The sequence below is a fragment of the Theropithecus gelada genome, chromosome X (assembly GCF_003255815.1).
Source record: "Theropithecus gelada isolate Dixy chromosome X, Tgel_1.0, whole genome shotgun sequence".
In the NCBI taxonomy this organism is placed as follows: Eukaryota; Metazoa; Chordata; class Mammalia; order Primates; family Cercopithecidae; genus Theropithecus; species Theropithecus gelada.
Window position 1 is genome coordinate 116,884,234 of NC_037689.1, and position 17,179 is coordinate 116,901,412.

General features: G+C 45.7%; 1 protein-coding gene and 1 non-coding gene across 2 annotated transcripts in view; both read left to right on the plus strand.

Moving 5' to 3' along the window:
- Positions 1 to 17,179, plus strand: part of SLC25A43 (solute carrier family 25 member 43) — a 48,891-nt gene that overhangs the window by 17,220 nt on the left and 14,492 nt on the right. The gene's annotated exons all lie outside the window — the stretch shown is intronic.
- Positions 8,141 to 8,304, plus strand: LOC112616779. Its single transcript, XR_003117793.1, has one exon. It is a non-coding gene; the product is annotated as a U1 spliceosomal RNA (small nuclear RNA).

Genomic DNA, 17,179 nt, shown 5'->3' on the forward strand with positions numbered 1-17,179 from the left:
GGCAGAGGTTGCAGTGAGCTGAGATCGTCCCACTGCACTCCAGCCTGGGCGACAGAGCAAGACTCAGTCTCAACAACAACAACAAAAAAATTTACTGGTGCACAGGTGCTGTGGCTCCTGCCTGTAATCACAACACTTTGGGAGTTTGAGATAGGTAGAATCACTTGAAGCTAGGAGTTCGAGACCAGCTGGCCAACATGGCGAGACCTGTCTCCATAAAAAAATACAAAAATTAACTGGGCACACCTGTAGCTGGTGCACACCTGTAGTCCCAGCTACTTGGGAGACTGAGGAGGGAGGATCACTTGAGCCCTGGAGGTAGGGGTTGCAGTGAGCCATATTTGTGCCACCACACTCCAGCCTGGGTGACAGAACAAGATTCTATCTCAAAAAAAAAAAAAAAAAAAAAGAATTTTCCTGGTGCATGATGTAAAGCAGTCATCTAAGTTGTTTTTTTTTTTTTAATAGTTTACCAATTGTTTAAGCACCATTTTTAAAATAATTATTCTTTTCTCCACTACTTTGTGCTGCAACTTTCGCCACATACTAGGGTCGCTGTCTATCTTAATGACCATAACTTTAGAAAAATGCCTTTTTTTGTTGTTGTTGTTTTTGAGATGGAGTGTTGCTCTGCCGCCCATACTGGAGTACAGTGGCGCGATCTCAGCTCACTATAACCTCCGCCACCTGGGTTAAAACGATTCTCCTGCCTCAGCCTCCCGAGTAGCTAGGACTGCAGGCGTGTGCCACCACTATGCCTGGCTAATTTTTTGTATTTTTAGTAGAGATGAGGTTTCACCATGTTACCCAGGCTGGTCTCGAACTCCTGACCTCATGATCTGCCCACCTTGGCCTCCCAAAGTGCTGGGATTACAGGCATGAGCCCCCACCCCTGGCCGAAAAATACCTTTTAATGTCTAGTGGAATATAGCCCTCCTCATTGTTTTTCTTTTCAACATTTCCTTGATTATTTTCAGGCGTTTGTTCTTCCTGATAACTTTAGAATTACCTTGTGATTATGATTGCAATTATGTAAAACCCATACACTTGGAGTAATTTATGTAAAATATTTCATCTTTTATTCAGAGACACAGTATGTCTCTCCTTTACTTTCAGTCTTCTTTCTTTAGCTTGAACCAGATGAAATTGCCAATATTCAACTTTGTTGACATCATTCAAACAGCAATTTCATCTAGTTCAAACCTTAGAGAAGTTGTTTTCTTCACAGCGTAATTATGCTCTCTCCAAACAAACAAACAAAAAAATAGTTTCTCTTTAAAAATCTAGGGAGAAGTAGGGTGGGAAAGAAGTATGATATACTTTAAGTGTTTTATTCATTTTTTTTTTTAATCCTGGTCCTAAGAATTTCTCACTGCCAGTGGCATCTCTCCAGCACTTTCTGCCACTTCATGCATAGTTCAAGGCTTCTCGAGCTTAGCTTCCTCCCCATAGTGGGCCAGTCCAAAACCAGGGCCTTGAGCCTCAAGGGGTAGGGCTAGTCAGTGAAAAAGGGTTTCAGGCCAATGCAGTGGCTCACATCTGTAATCCCAGCACTTTGGGAGGCCAAGGCAGGTGGATCACCTGAGGTCAGGAGTTCAAAACCAGCCTGACCAACATAACGAAACCCCATCTCTACTAAAAATACAAAAAAAAAAAAAAATTACCCAGGTGTGTTGGCATGTGCCTGTAGTCCCAGCTACTTGGGAGGCTGAGACAGAAGAATCGCTTAAACCTCAGAGGTGGAGGTTGCAGTGAGCTGAGATCACGCCACCGCACTCCAGCCTGGGCGACAGAGTGAAACTCTGTCTCAAAAAAAAAAAAAAAAAAGAAAGAAAGAAAAACGGTTTCAGATGAAGTCCAATGACATCTAAATGGGAGGGGGGAAGGGTCCCAGTCTTCCCCATAAACCTTAGTTTTGCTTTCTCTTCCTGGGAGCTAGAACAGTGACCTCATCTGGGAGAATCCAGCCAACACTGCTTTCTACACCATCTGCATGCTATACCCCTACCATAACAACCCACTATAAACTGGGGTAAGATACACTAGAAGTGGGTATTTGGGGATAATCCTGATCATCTTTTTCCTTGTATGGGAGCCTTCCAGATAATGCATATATAGAGCATAAGAAGAAGTTTTTAAATAGATGCAAAGTCATGATGATTGTATAAAAAAAAAAAAAAATCTGAAGAGGTAATTGCACCGTTTTCACAAAATAGGATCAGCATGTAATTATGAATAACAATATAAATGTCATCCAAAGATATAGGAAGTGAACTTTTAGGGTTTCAGTGAAAGTGTTATTTTGCACTTTTTTAGTATGTTAGTAACATACTAATACTTTGTCCACCCTATATTAAAAAAAATATATCACCCCCAAGACAGAACTGCACACTGCTTTTAAATGCAAACATGGCATTGGGCTTTTCTGGCCATTAGATGTCACTGCAGTAAATAGAGAGTAGCTGAGCACCACCTGATTGGAGCCTGAAGTTCAGTGATCTCTGTCGAGTTAAAAACTTCATAATCCCCGCTTGAAATCCATCTTCGGTTTGCAGACTAAGAGGCCTAGAAACCACAGGCTAATGCTAAACTTGTTGGTTTTGTTGTTATTGGTATTTGTCCTACAAAGCACACACTCCAAATTTACCGAGAAGAGAGGGCTTTAAAAACAGTCTGTCCCCGCTGGAGCAGGCAGGGTTTGCCAGCAGAATAAGTAACAAGGGACCTTTGCAGGGCCACTGGGCTGCTCTGACCTGAGCGCACTTAATGGCAACATTTGCATTCCATTGGCTTTCCCCATTGCACTGCCTGTCATGAAGCAAATCAATGGCAGGTGTCTGTTTGATAATGCGCTACACAGGAAATTTTTCTCAATCCCTGCACTGACTGGCCCCTTTGTCTGGATGTCTCTTTCTCTTAATATGCTTTTCTCTAGACACACACAGCCCATTTAATGGCACATCAGGTTGGAACTCCTTTGAGCATAATGACAGTAATCAGAAGTCTTGTTTAACCAGCTGAGCCCTTCCTTCATCATGCTTACACTCATTTTATCCCTTTTTCCTTTTCTTGCCTTGGCTCCTGGCTGGCATGCTAGAGAGTGGAGAGGTAAATAAATATGCATGTGCATGTCTTGATAGAATGACTTCTGGTGGGAAGGGGGGTGGGGCAGGCCTGTGCAGACATGGAATGAGGTGCCCCCAACTTGGTGTGCTTTCACGAACCCCAACCACCCTGCCTGAAATCCCCTTCTCCACGCTTCAGTGCATCTTAGCTCAAGCCCTTCCAGGTATAGCCTGGCCTTTTCGTCTATTTCCCACACCTAGCCCAGGGCCTGGGCCAGAAGAGATGGCAGAACTTAGTGTATTCAGAGAAAGGTAGGAGGGGTAAAATATTGACAGAGATGAATTCATCTGATCAATCTGTATACCCCGAATAAGAACCAGGGAGTCCTGAGAAAATGGCTCTCTGCACAGGTGCATATGGAAAAGAGAGGGAGATAGGCTGGGGAATACTGCCCTGAAAATCCAGGGAGCAGCTGAGAATGTAGGAGCCTTGGAATCTGGCAGGCCTTCTGAAAGGATCAGGAGGGAGGCACCAGACACATGCTTGGTTCCCCCACAACTCTGCCTGACACCCTCCCCTATTGCCCATATTAGGTGTCTCCATTTCATCAAATATAAAACCAAGTATGAGCCTGTTGCTTTATACCCCAGTGGACTTTGACCCCATCACAGCTCACAAGGTAAGCAGGATTGGGCCAGGTCAGCATTTGAACTGAAAGCACATAAGATGAAGGACAAAGGTGGTATCCAAGTGGTACAGCTGACTGAGCAGAATACACATGGTCAGTGAATAAACAGAGGCCCCAGCCTACTCAAATAGAGATGCTCGACACCTCGGGTTACCTTTGCTGAATTGGACACAGTCACTTCATTCATTCCCTCTCAGGGCGCTCATCCCCTCTTGCAGTTTTTCGTTTTCATATCTACATCTTCAACCCTGACCTCCCTTCTGAGCCATGGTCCCACATTTCCCACAGCCTGCTCCACATCACTATTTGGCTATTGTATCCCCACTGTTACCTCTAACTTAATATGCATCAAGCTGACTTCTTCTTTCCTAACACTGTCATCCCAGAGTTTTCCATTTCAATTCCATCATTGCCCTAATGACTCAGGCTGGAAATCCACAACTTGTGTTTGACTCTTCCCCTTCCCCTCACGCAGTCAACCTTGAGCCCAGTTGCTTCTTCATTCCTAATGTTCCCATGCTGGTCTTTCTTTCTGTCACTGCCTCTTGCCCTAATCTTGGACCTTACCAGCTCCTATCTAGGCTATGACAGTAATCTCCTCATTGGTCTCCAGGATTAATTCTAAAAATGACCTTAAGCATTGAATATTAATATGTACCAGGTACTGTGCTAAGTGCTTCATGTTCATTATCTCATTTAATCCTTACAACAGCCCTATAAGGTGGGCACTGTTATTAAGTCCATTTTACAAATGAGAAAATTGAGGCACCGAAAGGTTCTATAGCCTGCAAGTTCACCCATGCAGTCATTGAGCTGGGATATAAGCCCAGGGAACTTGTCTCCAGAGTCAGTGCTCATTTCAGTCCTCTCCAGCCCAGCCCATATGGGATTCTGGCAGATGAGTCTTTCTCAGATCTGTCTGTATTATATCCTTTTTTTTTTCTTTATGAGACAGGGTCTTGCTGTCTCTCCCAGGCTGGAGTGCAGTGGCACAATCACAGCTCATTGCAGCCCCAACCTCCTGGGCCTAAGCAATCCTTCCACCTCAGCCTCCCAAGTGGCTGGGACCACAGGCATGCGCCACCTATGCCTGACTAATTTTTTAAATGTTTTGTAGAGATCGGGTCTCCTGGTCTCCTTATGTTGACCAGGCTGGTCTCAAACTCCTGGGCTCAAGCCATCCTCCCGCTTTGACCTCCCAGAGTGGTGGGATTGCAGGCATGAGCCACTGTACTCAGCCTATTGTGTCCTTGATTGTCCCCAGAGAAAAAAGGCTGAGCCCCTTTGGCTTGGCATGTTTCCCTTACCAACTCTGCGATCCTCGTTGCACAGAGGCCCTTTATATAAGAAATTACAAAAACAAATGCCTGCAGAAACTTGGAAGTAACATGAAAAAGAGAATGTAGGGAATCCCAGATAACATATACTCACCCTGTAAAGAATAAAGCCTTCAGGCTGGGCCTGGTGGTCCACGTCTGTAATCCCACCACTTTGGGAAGCCGAAGTGGGTGGATCACTTGAGGTCAGGAGTTCAAGACCAGCCTAGCCAACATAATGAAACCCCGTCTCTACTAAAACACACAAAATTAGCTGGGCGTCGTGGCAGGTGCCTGTAGTCCCAGCTACTCAGGAGGCTGAGGCAGGAGGATAAGTTGAACCTAGGAGGTGGAGGTTGCAGTGAGTTGAGATTGTGCCACTGCACTCCAGCCTCGGTGACAGAGCGAGACTTCATCTCAAAAAAAAAAAAAAAAAAAAAAAAAAAAGCCTTCAAATGCATTCTGAGCCATCATGGCTTTCAAAAGCATTCTGAAGAGCTAAACTTCACTGTGCTCACAAAATGTGATTTGCATCTAAATATGGATAGCAGAAAGGAATAAAGAGAGCCAGTAGAGGCTGTGGCCAGTTCCTCTCCTCCAAAGGACGGATGCCATTTAGAAATGTAGGCCCAGTTTTCAAAGGAGTCTAAAATCCAGATTTTTATGTAAAATCTCCCAGTTTTTCACGGGCGGCAAATGAAAATTGTTAGGTACTGGCTGGGCTAAACAAAACACACATTTGTTTGACCTCTGCTCTATTCAAGCCTCCAAGTTCATCAAACTAATCTTCTTAGCCCCTTCTCCCAAGCCCTGAAGACTAAGTGCATTTCACATTCCAGTCACCAGGCCTTTGTTCATGAGGTTACCTCTGTCTTGGAACATCTGTCCCAATTTTCTTAAAGGCTCAGCTGAGGTTTGTCTCAGTGATGGCTGTCTTTTCTGACCTACTATAGCACATACCTGTTGTTTAAGAAATGAGTTGGCTTTTCCAACCCCCAAAACAGCTGTCCTATCTTGATGGATCAAGGTAGATGTTTTGCCTTTGTAGAACCACAATGGAGGTGCTTCAGCCCACTTCGGAGGGGATTCTGGGGCAAGAGAAGCTGAGTTAACTAACAATCTACTCAGTTAATAACTACAGATGCTGTATTTTCACTGTCCCCCACCCAACCCCCAAGGGCATAGTTATTTTGTTCTAAGAGCTTTGTGGGTGAATACCACCCCCCACCCCTTTTTTTTTTTTTTTTAAAAAAAACAGAGTCTCACTTTGTTGCCCAGGCTGGAGTGCAGTGGTGCAATCTTGGCTCACTGCAACCTCCGCCTCCTGGGTTCAAGTGATTCTCCTGCCTCAGCCTCCCGAGTAGCTGGGACTACAGGCACATGCCACCATGCCCAGCTAATTTTGTATTTTCAGTAGAAACGGGGTTTCACCATGTTGGCCAGGCTGGTCTTGAACTCCTGACCTCAGGTGATCCATCCACCTCAGCCTCCCAATGTACCGGGATTACAGGCATGAGCCACAGTGCCCGGCCCAATAACCCCTTTTAAATGATGCTTTTAGCCTATATGTGCCCTCTGATCCAGCCAGTTTCTTTTCCGTGGCATTTCTCTCCATGCCCTACCTCTTCCCATCTTAACACTATTGCCCTGGTGTCCCATCACTATAAAAGCTGCCTCTTGAAGTCTTCTCCCATCTCCCCAAGCAGTAGTCTCCCGCTCCTGAATAGCTCACTCTTGCTAGAGCTGTCTTATGACCCATGCTACATGCTTCCTTTTGTTATAATCTTTTGTGTCCCTTATTTCCTCTAGATTGCAAACTCTTTGCCTGTGGGAAGTATGTCTTACACATTTGTATATCCTCACAACATACAGCCTCATGTAGCAGACACCTAATACTTGTTTAAAAATGAATGAAGTTTAGGGACAGCTTAGGAGATCTCACTGTCTGCTGGGTGAGTCCCAAGTCTGTGTGGTTGTACCTACCTACCCAAGATGAAAGTAAGAACACCCAAGTCTGCCTCCTGCTCAACCTGCTGCCCTAAGAAAACCTCTGCATGTCCCCTGTCTAAAACTGTCTATGCACTTCACTCTGAGAATGCACTGTCTTCCATCTCCTGCCCTAGCAATCAGGTTCTATGCATCTCAGTGCAAACAGCCGTTAACATTTCAGGATAGACAAATGTGCTAAAAGGACAGAAGGAAAAATTCTTGACACCATCTTGATTTACACTTCCTCTTCATTCCAGCCTCCTGGCGCTTTGTATGGTGGCTGGAAGTGCTTGACAAATCATAGCACCATCAAATTTATACAGTCGTCCCTAGGTATCTGCAGGCCATTGGTTGCAGAACCCCTCTCTGATACCAAAATCCACTCATTTCTCAGCCCTGAAGTCGGCCCTGTGAAACCTGTGGACACAAAAAGTTGGCCCTCCTTATACAAAAGTCCCACATCCCAAATTTGGTTGTGGATGCGGAACCCACAGAAACAGAGGGCCGACTGTATTTATTGAAAAAAATCCACATATAAGTGAACCAGGACAACTGAAATCCATGTTGTTCAAAGGTCAACTGTAGGCCAGGCATGGTGGCTCCTGTCTGTAATTCCAACACTTTGGGAGGCCGAGGCAGGCCAATCACCGGAGGTCAGGAGTTCGAGACCAGCCTGGCCAACATGGTGAAACCCCCATCTCTACGAAAAATACAAAATTATCCCAGCATGGTGGCCCTTGCCTGTAATCCCAGCTACTCAGGAGGCTGAGACAGGAGAATAACTTGAACCCGGAAAGTGGAGGTTGCAGTGAGCTGAGATTGCACCACTGAACTCCAGCCTGGGCAACAGAGCAAGACTCCATCTCAAAAAAAAAAAAAAAAACAAAAGAAAAACAAAGGTCAACTGTATTTTGTTAGTTGATTGCTTTCTGTAAATGTGACCAGATCTGAATGAATGCATGTAAATCTATGCTGTACTTTGTTGGGGAGGTTTTTGTCAGGGATAAGGATGGGGGCAAACTATGTTAAGGGAAGTGATGACAAGAAAGCCTTCCCTGCGATTAAGAAATTATAATAATATATACTTACCTGGCAGGCGAGATACCGTGATCATGAAGGTGATTTTCCCAGGGCGAGGCTTATCCATTGCACTCCAGATGTGCTGACCCCTGCGATTTCCCCAAATGTGGGAAACTCGACTGCATAATTTGTGGTAGTGGAGGACTGCGTTCATGCTTTCCTCTGAGGGAAAAAAAAAAGAAAGAAAATAATATAATAATAACTACCACTTATTGGTCATTTAATGTGTACAAGGCCGTTTATTCCATTTAACTGTCTTTATTGACCCTATGAAATAAGTACTCTTAGTACTCCTGTTTTATAGATGAGGAAACAAGGCACAAGGTGTAAGTCACTTATCCAACCATCACATAGCTAGTAAGTAAGTGGCGGAGCTGGGACTTGAACCTATGTCTCTCCTTCCTCAGGCCCTTCCTTATTCACCAAGAGTACAGGAGCCTAATCCTGTAGGCGAGGTAATCGAATCATTTCGACTTCAGTTCCCTTGCCCCAGGTGCCGGACTAGAGGATGAGGGAGCAGGAAAGCAAACCTTGATATTGGGAGTCCACAGCCTCAGTGCAAGAGGAGTTGAGAAAATCAATACTTTGCAAGCTCAGAAACTGACAGGCCAGAGTCTTGTCTTATTCCGTTCAGGCTGCAATAAAAAATATCATAAACTAGATGGCTTATAAACAACCAAAATGTATTTCTCACCGTTCTGGAGACTGAGAAGTCCAAGGTCAAGGCAGATTTGATACCTGGCGAAGGCCAGCTTCCTGGAGCCTTCTTGCTTTGCCCTCACATGGTGGAAGGGGGAGCTAGCTTTCTTGCATCTCTTTTAAAAGGACCCTAATCCCATTCAATGAGGGCTTTGCTTCCATGGCCTAATCACCTCCCAAAGGCCCTGCCTCCTAAAACCATCACCCTGGGAGTGAGGATTTCAGCAGATGAATTTTGGGAGGACACAAACACTCAGAGCATAATGAGCCTGGCTTTGGCTAGGGAATGGTTAACTCGAGTTAGAGAGAGAAAAAAAATCTTTGGAAAACTGGGCTGTCCTGGGGCCTGCTTTAGTCCCTGGCAGTCTGGCAATGGAAAGCCCTACTTGTGGTTTTGACTTGAGAAGCCATAATGAGCAGTGAGCCACAGGCATAGACCATTCAGTAGCCACAGGCCTTTGGCCAGCCTTGAACGACAACTGCTCAGAGGGACTGGGAAGAAAGCCCGCCTACCACAGCGGCAGGGCAGGGAGCAGAAGCAAAGCCCCAGAATGGGAGAGTAAATTGTTGTAACTATCCCTGCGAGGAGGTGCTAACAAAGTTCCAGGTTTTCTGCCTACTTCAGTATTTCCCGGTTGGCACAGCATCTACTCTCAGTAGGAACAGAGTTCTGTTTTCCTAACAGAGTCAAATTACCTGTCCAGAGGTACAAACACTGCTAGGTTCTGAGCCTTCAGGGTAGTGGGAGAGGAGGGCAGCCTTACCTTTAGTTTGTTGTATTTTCAACTGTCCCTGCTGTCATCTTACTTTTAGGTCTGGCCCCTTTGTGAACCAAATTCTTCTAACTGAGTAGCATTGCGTTAGCAGTCAGAAAAAAAAAAAAAAAAAGATGCTTTTCAAATATAGGTAGATATCTAGGCAAGGTGGCTCTGTATGAGCATCACTATTAAAGTGAAAGGAAAGGAAAAGTCTCCCCCCCACCCTTTTTTTTTTTTTTTCAGAAGATATAGAGTGCCCGAAATACTTTAGGGATGACAGCTGTAGAGCATGGAAACAAGACTAGTCCCTGGAGGGAAGGCAAGGAAGGCATGGGGAAGAGCCTTCCTAACTCCACTGAGTGTAAAATCACTCTGTCCTCTTCACCTGACCGGAGCTGGCTTATTCCTTGGAACAGATAAAGATCTGGGAGTCAAAATGACCACCCTGTGCTGAGCGGGCTTCTTTGAACTCCAGCTAAACAGTAACAGCACCTAAGATAGGATCTTCCCACCCTCACTCCCCACCTCAAAGTGGAGGTGAAGAGGGAGGTAAGGGAAAGGGAGAGAAAGGTCCCAGGAAAGGTCTGCTGTCAACAGGGAGGACCCGCAGCTGGCTGGGAACATTCACAGGAAGCACCAATTTTCACCTCCTTTTTTCTGCAGAGCTGTCGCTTATTTGCCTATGATGGCTGTGTTCCTCTTGAGGCTGTAATGGGCAGACTAGCTCAGTGGGTAACAGCGTGGGCTTTGGATCCCATCCTTGCTCCTTACTCCCGCTTGAACTTGTGTACACCACATAACCCTTCTGAGCCTCATCTTCCTCATCTGTTTTGAGGGTAAGAATGGTGCCTACCTCATCTACTTGCAGGAAAGACTAAATTCGTTTAGTGCAAATGCAGAGCCAGGTCCGTAATAAGTACTCTCAATAATGCTAAGATGCCATGTTTATTGTTCTTGAAGCATCACTTCAAAATCTGTGCACAGCATGGAAGGCCTGATTAGAACCATAAAAGCCAGTCCAAGGCCAGGTGCGGCGGCTCATGCCTGTAATCCCAGCACTTTGGGAGGCCGAGGTGGGCGGATCACTTGAGGCCAGGAGTTTCAGACCAGCCTGGCCAACATGGCGAAACCCCGTCTCTAATAAAAATTAAAAAATTAGCTGGGCATGTGGCATGTGCCTGGAGTCCCAGCTACTCAGTAGGCTGAGGCATGATAACCACTTGAACCACGGAGGTAGAGGTTACAGTGAGCCAAGATCACGCCACTGTACTCAAGCCTGGGCGACAGAGTGAAACTCCATCTCAAAAAAAAAATCCAGTCCAGATGCATTTTCATGCTTCCTATGATTACTGTAAACACACAAATGAGCTGGGGTCACAGAACCTCAATAGACCCTCAATATGTATAGCTAATGATGAGCAGCAACAGGAATCGAGAGTTCGTACAGAATTTTTTGGTTTGGTTAGTGTAACAACAAGCTTTACAGAGAGGCTCCATGCGCAAGCACTGCATACATCTGTATGTTCCCAGCCTTCTGAGAACTGTCACTGGCAAATCTTTTCCTTCACCCTCCCCACCCTATCTCAACCCCAGGCAAGGTGACACTCTCAAAGTTGGCACAGCAGGCAGCACATGCCAGGTCTGTGACCCGGGCCTCAGCAGCTCTGCTCACTTGCATGGCAATTGCTTTCTGCAGTCGGGCCCAGCTGCTCTTTGGGTTTCCCCACCCCCACCCCCAATCACCACACAGGAACTGGCTGTTTCTCTTCTCTCCGTCCAAGCTGAATACTAACCTACTGTGGTTTGCTTGCTTCCCCCATCGTGATCGCAGGCTTTCTGAGCAGCTAGTCAGCCCTCCAGCCTGCCACTGAATCGGGAGGCATTCACGCTATAGGGGATCAAGGGGAGCTTGTAGGCTTGCCTTGCTGGTGGGCAGCCGCCTACACCCACTCATACCAGTGTCCCCGCTGCAGAGCCCGGGTGCTTCCCAGATGTACAAGGACAACTATTTGGGTCCCGGCTATGCCAAGAGAAACATGGGTCATGTGGTTCACAGGACAGAAAGGTTCGTTTACTCCAATATGATTGGCATGGTTTTTTTTGTTTGATTATTGGAGATTTGCCAAAAGACTGGAGCCTTCTGCCACAACCGCCTCCCCCACATATATGTCCTCAGATGGTTTGTGAATTGGGCAGCTTAGTCATCAGGTCGTGTCCTCCACATCCACAGAAGATACAAGTTGTTTCCAGATAACATGCAGAAGGTTCTGAGCTCCTTCCTGTGCGCTCCAACTCGAAGACTCTTTTCCTTTCCCTATGAATTTTTTTCCTTTCCTTTCTCTGGTCTTTCCTTCTTCATGCCCTTTTAAAATTAAGTATTCTGTCTTTTGAGTGGGTAACACATACACATGATACAAAATCCAAAAGGTGCAACGAGTATATGCTGAAAAGTCAACCTCTCTAACCTTTGTCCTTAGCCACCCAGCTCTCCTGTGAGTCAATATTGTTGTTAGCAGTTTCTTACCTGTATCTTCCCAAAGATGATCTATACAAAGATCCACATAAACTTGTATATTTATTTTCTGTTTTTAGATCAGCAGCAGCACACTACATACACTCTTCTGTGCCCTGTTTTTGTCCACCTAAAAATGTATCTTGGCTGGGCACAGTAGCTCACACCTGCAATCCCAGCACTTTGGGAGGTTGAGACAGGTGGATCACTTGAGGTCAGGAGTTCAAGACCAGCCTGGCCAACATGGCGAAACCCTGTCTCTACTAAAAATACAAAAATTAGCTGAGCGTGGTGGCAGGCACCTGTAATTCTAGCTACTCGGGAGGCTGAGGCGGGGAAATCACTTGAACCTGGGAGGCAGAGGTTGCAGCAAGCCGAGATCACACCATTGCACTCCAGCCTGGGTGATAAGATTGAAACTCCGTCTCAAAAAAAAAAAAAAAATCTTGGAAATGATATCACATCGATCCAGATAGAGCTGCCACATATTTTTCATTTATGACATAGTATTCCACAGTATGATACACTGTTTATTTAAGTAGTCCTGGATTGATGGACATATGGATTATTTCCAGTCTTCTGCTATTACTGACAATGCTGTAACAAATCTCCTTGTTACATACATTTTTCACGCACATGCAAATAGGATAAACAGGGGTCCCCAACCCCTGGTCCATGGCCTGTTAGGAACCAGGCTGGCCCACAGCGTGAAGTAAGTGGCCAGCAAGTGAGCATTACGGCCTGAGCCCTGCCTCCTGTCAGATCAGTGGTGACATTAGATTCTCATAGGAGTGCAAACCCTATTGTGAGCTGTGTGTGCAAGGGACCTGGGTTGCATACTCTTTATGAGAATCTAATGCCTGATGATCTGAGATGGAACAGTTTCATCCCAAAACCATTCCCCCCAACCCCTTGTCCGTGGAAAAATGGTCCTCCGTGAAACCAGTCCCTGGTGCCAAAAAGGTTAGGGACTGTTGGGCTAAATTCCTAGAATTTTTGCTTTGGTCAGAGGGCATATGTGTCTTGCATCTTTTTCTTATTTTTATTTTTTTGAGACAGAGTCGCCAGGCTGGAGTGCAGTGACAGAATCTCAGCTCACTGCAACCTCCACCTCCTGAGTTCAAGCAATTCTCCTGCCTCAGCCTCCCAAGTAGCTGGGACTACAGGCACATGCCACCATGCACAGCTAATTTTTGTATTTTCAGTAGAGATGGGGTTTCACCATGATGGCCAGGATGGTCTCCATCTCCTGACCTCATGATCTGCCCGCCTCGGCCTCCCAAAGTGTTGGGATTACAGGCATGAGCCGCCACGCCCAGCTGTGTTTTACATCTTTATGAATATTGTTCAGTTATTTCAGTACTCATGGAAAGGTTGAACAACAAAAATGCTGCCTCTGTTGGAAGACCTCTGAGGAATTTATCACAGGAATAATCAAGTGCTTTGCTTTTAAGTCTTTGTTCTTTATTTGTATCTACTGCAAGTTTGTTCTTTCTTTCCTTCAATATGTATTAAACACCTCTACTGTGCACCAGGTAAGCTTTGAAGCCAAAACAATAAACACAACAAATGTGGTTGCTGCCCCCACGGTATTTACAGTCTATGAGATGGAGCAGTTGGGGGCAGGAGTACACATGAACGAAATAATTATACACTGAGTCATTACAAACTGTGTTAAGTGCCATGAAGGAGAAGCACAGGGTGACTGCAAGTGTTCAATAGGCTCCTGACTTCATGTGGAGGTCTCAGAAGACTTCCCTGGGGAAATGATGTTTATTCTGATCAATAAGACAGACTTAGCAAGGCTGAAGAAATGGCAGGTTTGAAGTCCTAGAGGAAGGAAGGAGCACGGATTCTGGCTAGCAGCATGGATTACAGGATCTGGAAAGGGTCTTCAAGGTCATTGTGTTTCAGTCTCCTCATTTGACATGTGAGAAGACTAAAGTTTAGGGAGCTAAATGACTTGACCAGGGTTACACAGATAGTAACAAAGTCAGGCCGGGCTGCTCTGATAGTTTCAGATGATGCCAGGTTGCAGAATCCAGTGTGCTCATCCTGGGAGCTGTGGGTCTGAACTAGACAGCTATGGGATAGTTGCCTGGATTTGTGTAGGAGGACTTAAGTTCAGGTTCTTGTGACAAGCTGCCTGACATGTTTCATTTCTCTTTACTAGTAAGATACAGTTTGGATGAATGGCCATTCCAATCTAGCGGGTTGGTTTGGTCTTCAGCATACTTGTCTTTCCTACAAGTTTGAATAATAATAACAACAATGATGGTTAATTCTTTAGCGCTTGCTCTATGTCAAATACAGTTCTAAGCAATTTACATGTATTGAATCATTTGACAGCAGTTCTGTAAGGTAGGTGTTATTATTTTTACCCCATTTTACAGATGAGGAAATTGAAGCTCCAGAAGGTAAAGGCACTTGCCGACCATCACAGAGCTAGTGAGTGGCAAAGCGGGGGGACTCAGTCCAAACAGTCTGGCTTCAGGACCCATGTGCTTTGTCTCCCAGGCACCCTCAGTGTCAGCAGCAGGTTGATGAACTCGAGTTTGAGCCCAGAGCTGCCTTGTGCCATGGAAGGTCCACATCAGTGGCTCTCAACGCTGGCTGCACATCAGAATCAGCTGGGGAACTCGTAAAAAGTGCTAGTGTCCAGGCCCTCATCCCTGTTCAGTTAAATTGCGATCTCTAGGGATGGATCCCAGTCACTGAGGGTTTTTAAAAGCTTCCGTGGTCAGCCTAATGTGGCTAAGGGTTTAGATGTACTGGGATCTAGCCTTGCCATTCCTTTGCCCTTTGGGAGCAACCAGCAGCCCATACTTGCCTTTGTATTTTGGGCACCCAATTAGTAGGACACTTGTAGAGGCACTTATTCATACCACAGCACAGGCTCCTGTCTCGGCATAAAGAACTCATTCAGTGTACATGCTGTGGCAGCCACATCCACCAATGATGTGTGGCAACAAGTCTGTAAAGGGCTGAGAGAGTATTTTCAGTCCTGAGCATCAGGAGACAGTGGAGCTTAGTGGAGTGGAGCTTGGCTCTGAGTCAAACAGACCCAGATTCAAGTTGATGCTTTGTGTCATGGTCTGTGATTTTAGAGACTGGTGTTTATCCTCTCACCAACTCCATTTTGTCATCTATATAATCAAGCTAATACGATAATACTACCTCTTTCATGAGGCTTTTGTGAGGATTAAATGAGATAGTATATAGAAAGCAATCAGTGGGCCAGGCGCAGTGGCTCATGCCTGTAATCCCAGCACTTTGGGAGGCCGAGGTAGGCGGATCACCTGTGGTCAGGAGTCCGAGACCAGCCTGGCCAACATGGTGAAACCCTGTCTCTACTAAAAAATAGAAAAATTAGCCAGGCTTGATGGCAGTCACTTTTAATCCCAGCTACTCAAGAGGCTGAGGCAAGAGAATCGCTTGAACCTGGGAGGCGGAGGTTGCAGTGAGCCAAGATTGCGCCACTGCACTTCAGCCCAGAAGACAGTGAGACTCTGTCTCCAACAAAAAAAAAAAAAAAAAAGAAAGCACTCAGTGCTAGGCCATTTCTTTATTTCATGACTATCCATATAGCTTATGTGAGTAAACAGCTGTGTTTGGGAAAAGCTACTAGTAGGCCCGGCGCGGTGGCTCAAGCCTGTAATCCCAGCACTTTGGGAGGCCGAGACGGGCGGATCACGAGGTCAGGCGATCGAGACCATCCTGGCTAACACGATGAAACCCCGTCTCTACTAAAAGATACAAAAAACTAGCCGGGCGTGGTGGCGGGCGCCTGTAGTCCCAGCTACTCCGGAGGCTGAGGCAGGAGAATGGCGTGAACCCGGGAGGCGGAGCTTGCAGTGAGCCGAGATCGGGCCACTGCAATCCAGCCTGGGCGACAGAGCGAGACTCCGTCTCAAAAAAAAAAAAAAAAAAGGAAAAGCTACTAGTAACACTGATATTGACAGGAATTTGACTTGACATTTAATGAGTGCCTGGTATGTACAATGGAGAGTGAAAGATCCTGAAGAGCTAGGATGACTAGGAAGGCCCCGTGCCTGCTGATTGGCTTGCTGGCTGGGAGGGAGCATAAAGACTTACACACAGATAACTCATATAAGGTAGAGTGTGCCACAGCAGAGGTCTAAATGAGAAGCTAAGGGAGGCCAGGTGTGGTGGCTCATGCTTGTAATCCCAGCGCTTTGGGAGGCTGAGGCAGGTGGATCACTTGAGGTTAGGAATTCGAGACCAGCCTGACCAGCATGGTGAAATCCCGTCTCTACTAAAAATACAAAACAGCTGGACCTATAGTCCCAGCTACTTGGGAGGCTGAGGCAGGAGAATCACTTGAACCTGGGAAATGGGGAGGTTATAGTGAGCCGAGATCGCTCCATTGCACTCCAGCCTGAGTGACAAGAGTGAGACTCCATCTCAAAAAAAAAAAAAAAAAAAAAAAGCTAAGGGAGCACAGGATATGGAGAGAGAGAGCCCCAATTCAAACAGAAGCTGGAAAACAATTATAAAATAACCAAGGAAATATGAATACTAACTGAACTCAATATATGATGATATTAAGGAATTATAAATTTTTAGGTGTGATAGCAGTATTATTATACATATATTTTTAAGGAGCAATTATAGTTTAGATAAACATAATGCTAATTAATAATATGTAAGTCAGATGAATTGAAATGATGTCTCATGGGGGTAGAGATGAAAGAAGATTGGCCACGTATAGCTAATTGTTGAAGTTGGGTGATAGAACTTTGTGTTCATTTTACTGGCCTCTCTACTTTTATATATGGTTGAGATTTTTCATAATAAAAAGTTTTAAAAAGAGGGCCGGGCACAGTGGCTCATGACTATAATGCCAGCACTTTGGGAGGCCAAGGCGGGCATATCACTTGAGGCCAGGATTTCGAGACCAGCCTGGCCAACGTGGTGAAACCCCGTCTCTACTAAAAATACAAAAATTAGCTGAGCGTGGTGGCACACACCTGTAATCCCAGCTACTCGGGAGGCTGGGGCAGGAGAATCACTTGAACCTAGAAGGCAGAGGTTGCAGTGAGCCAAAATC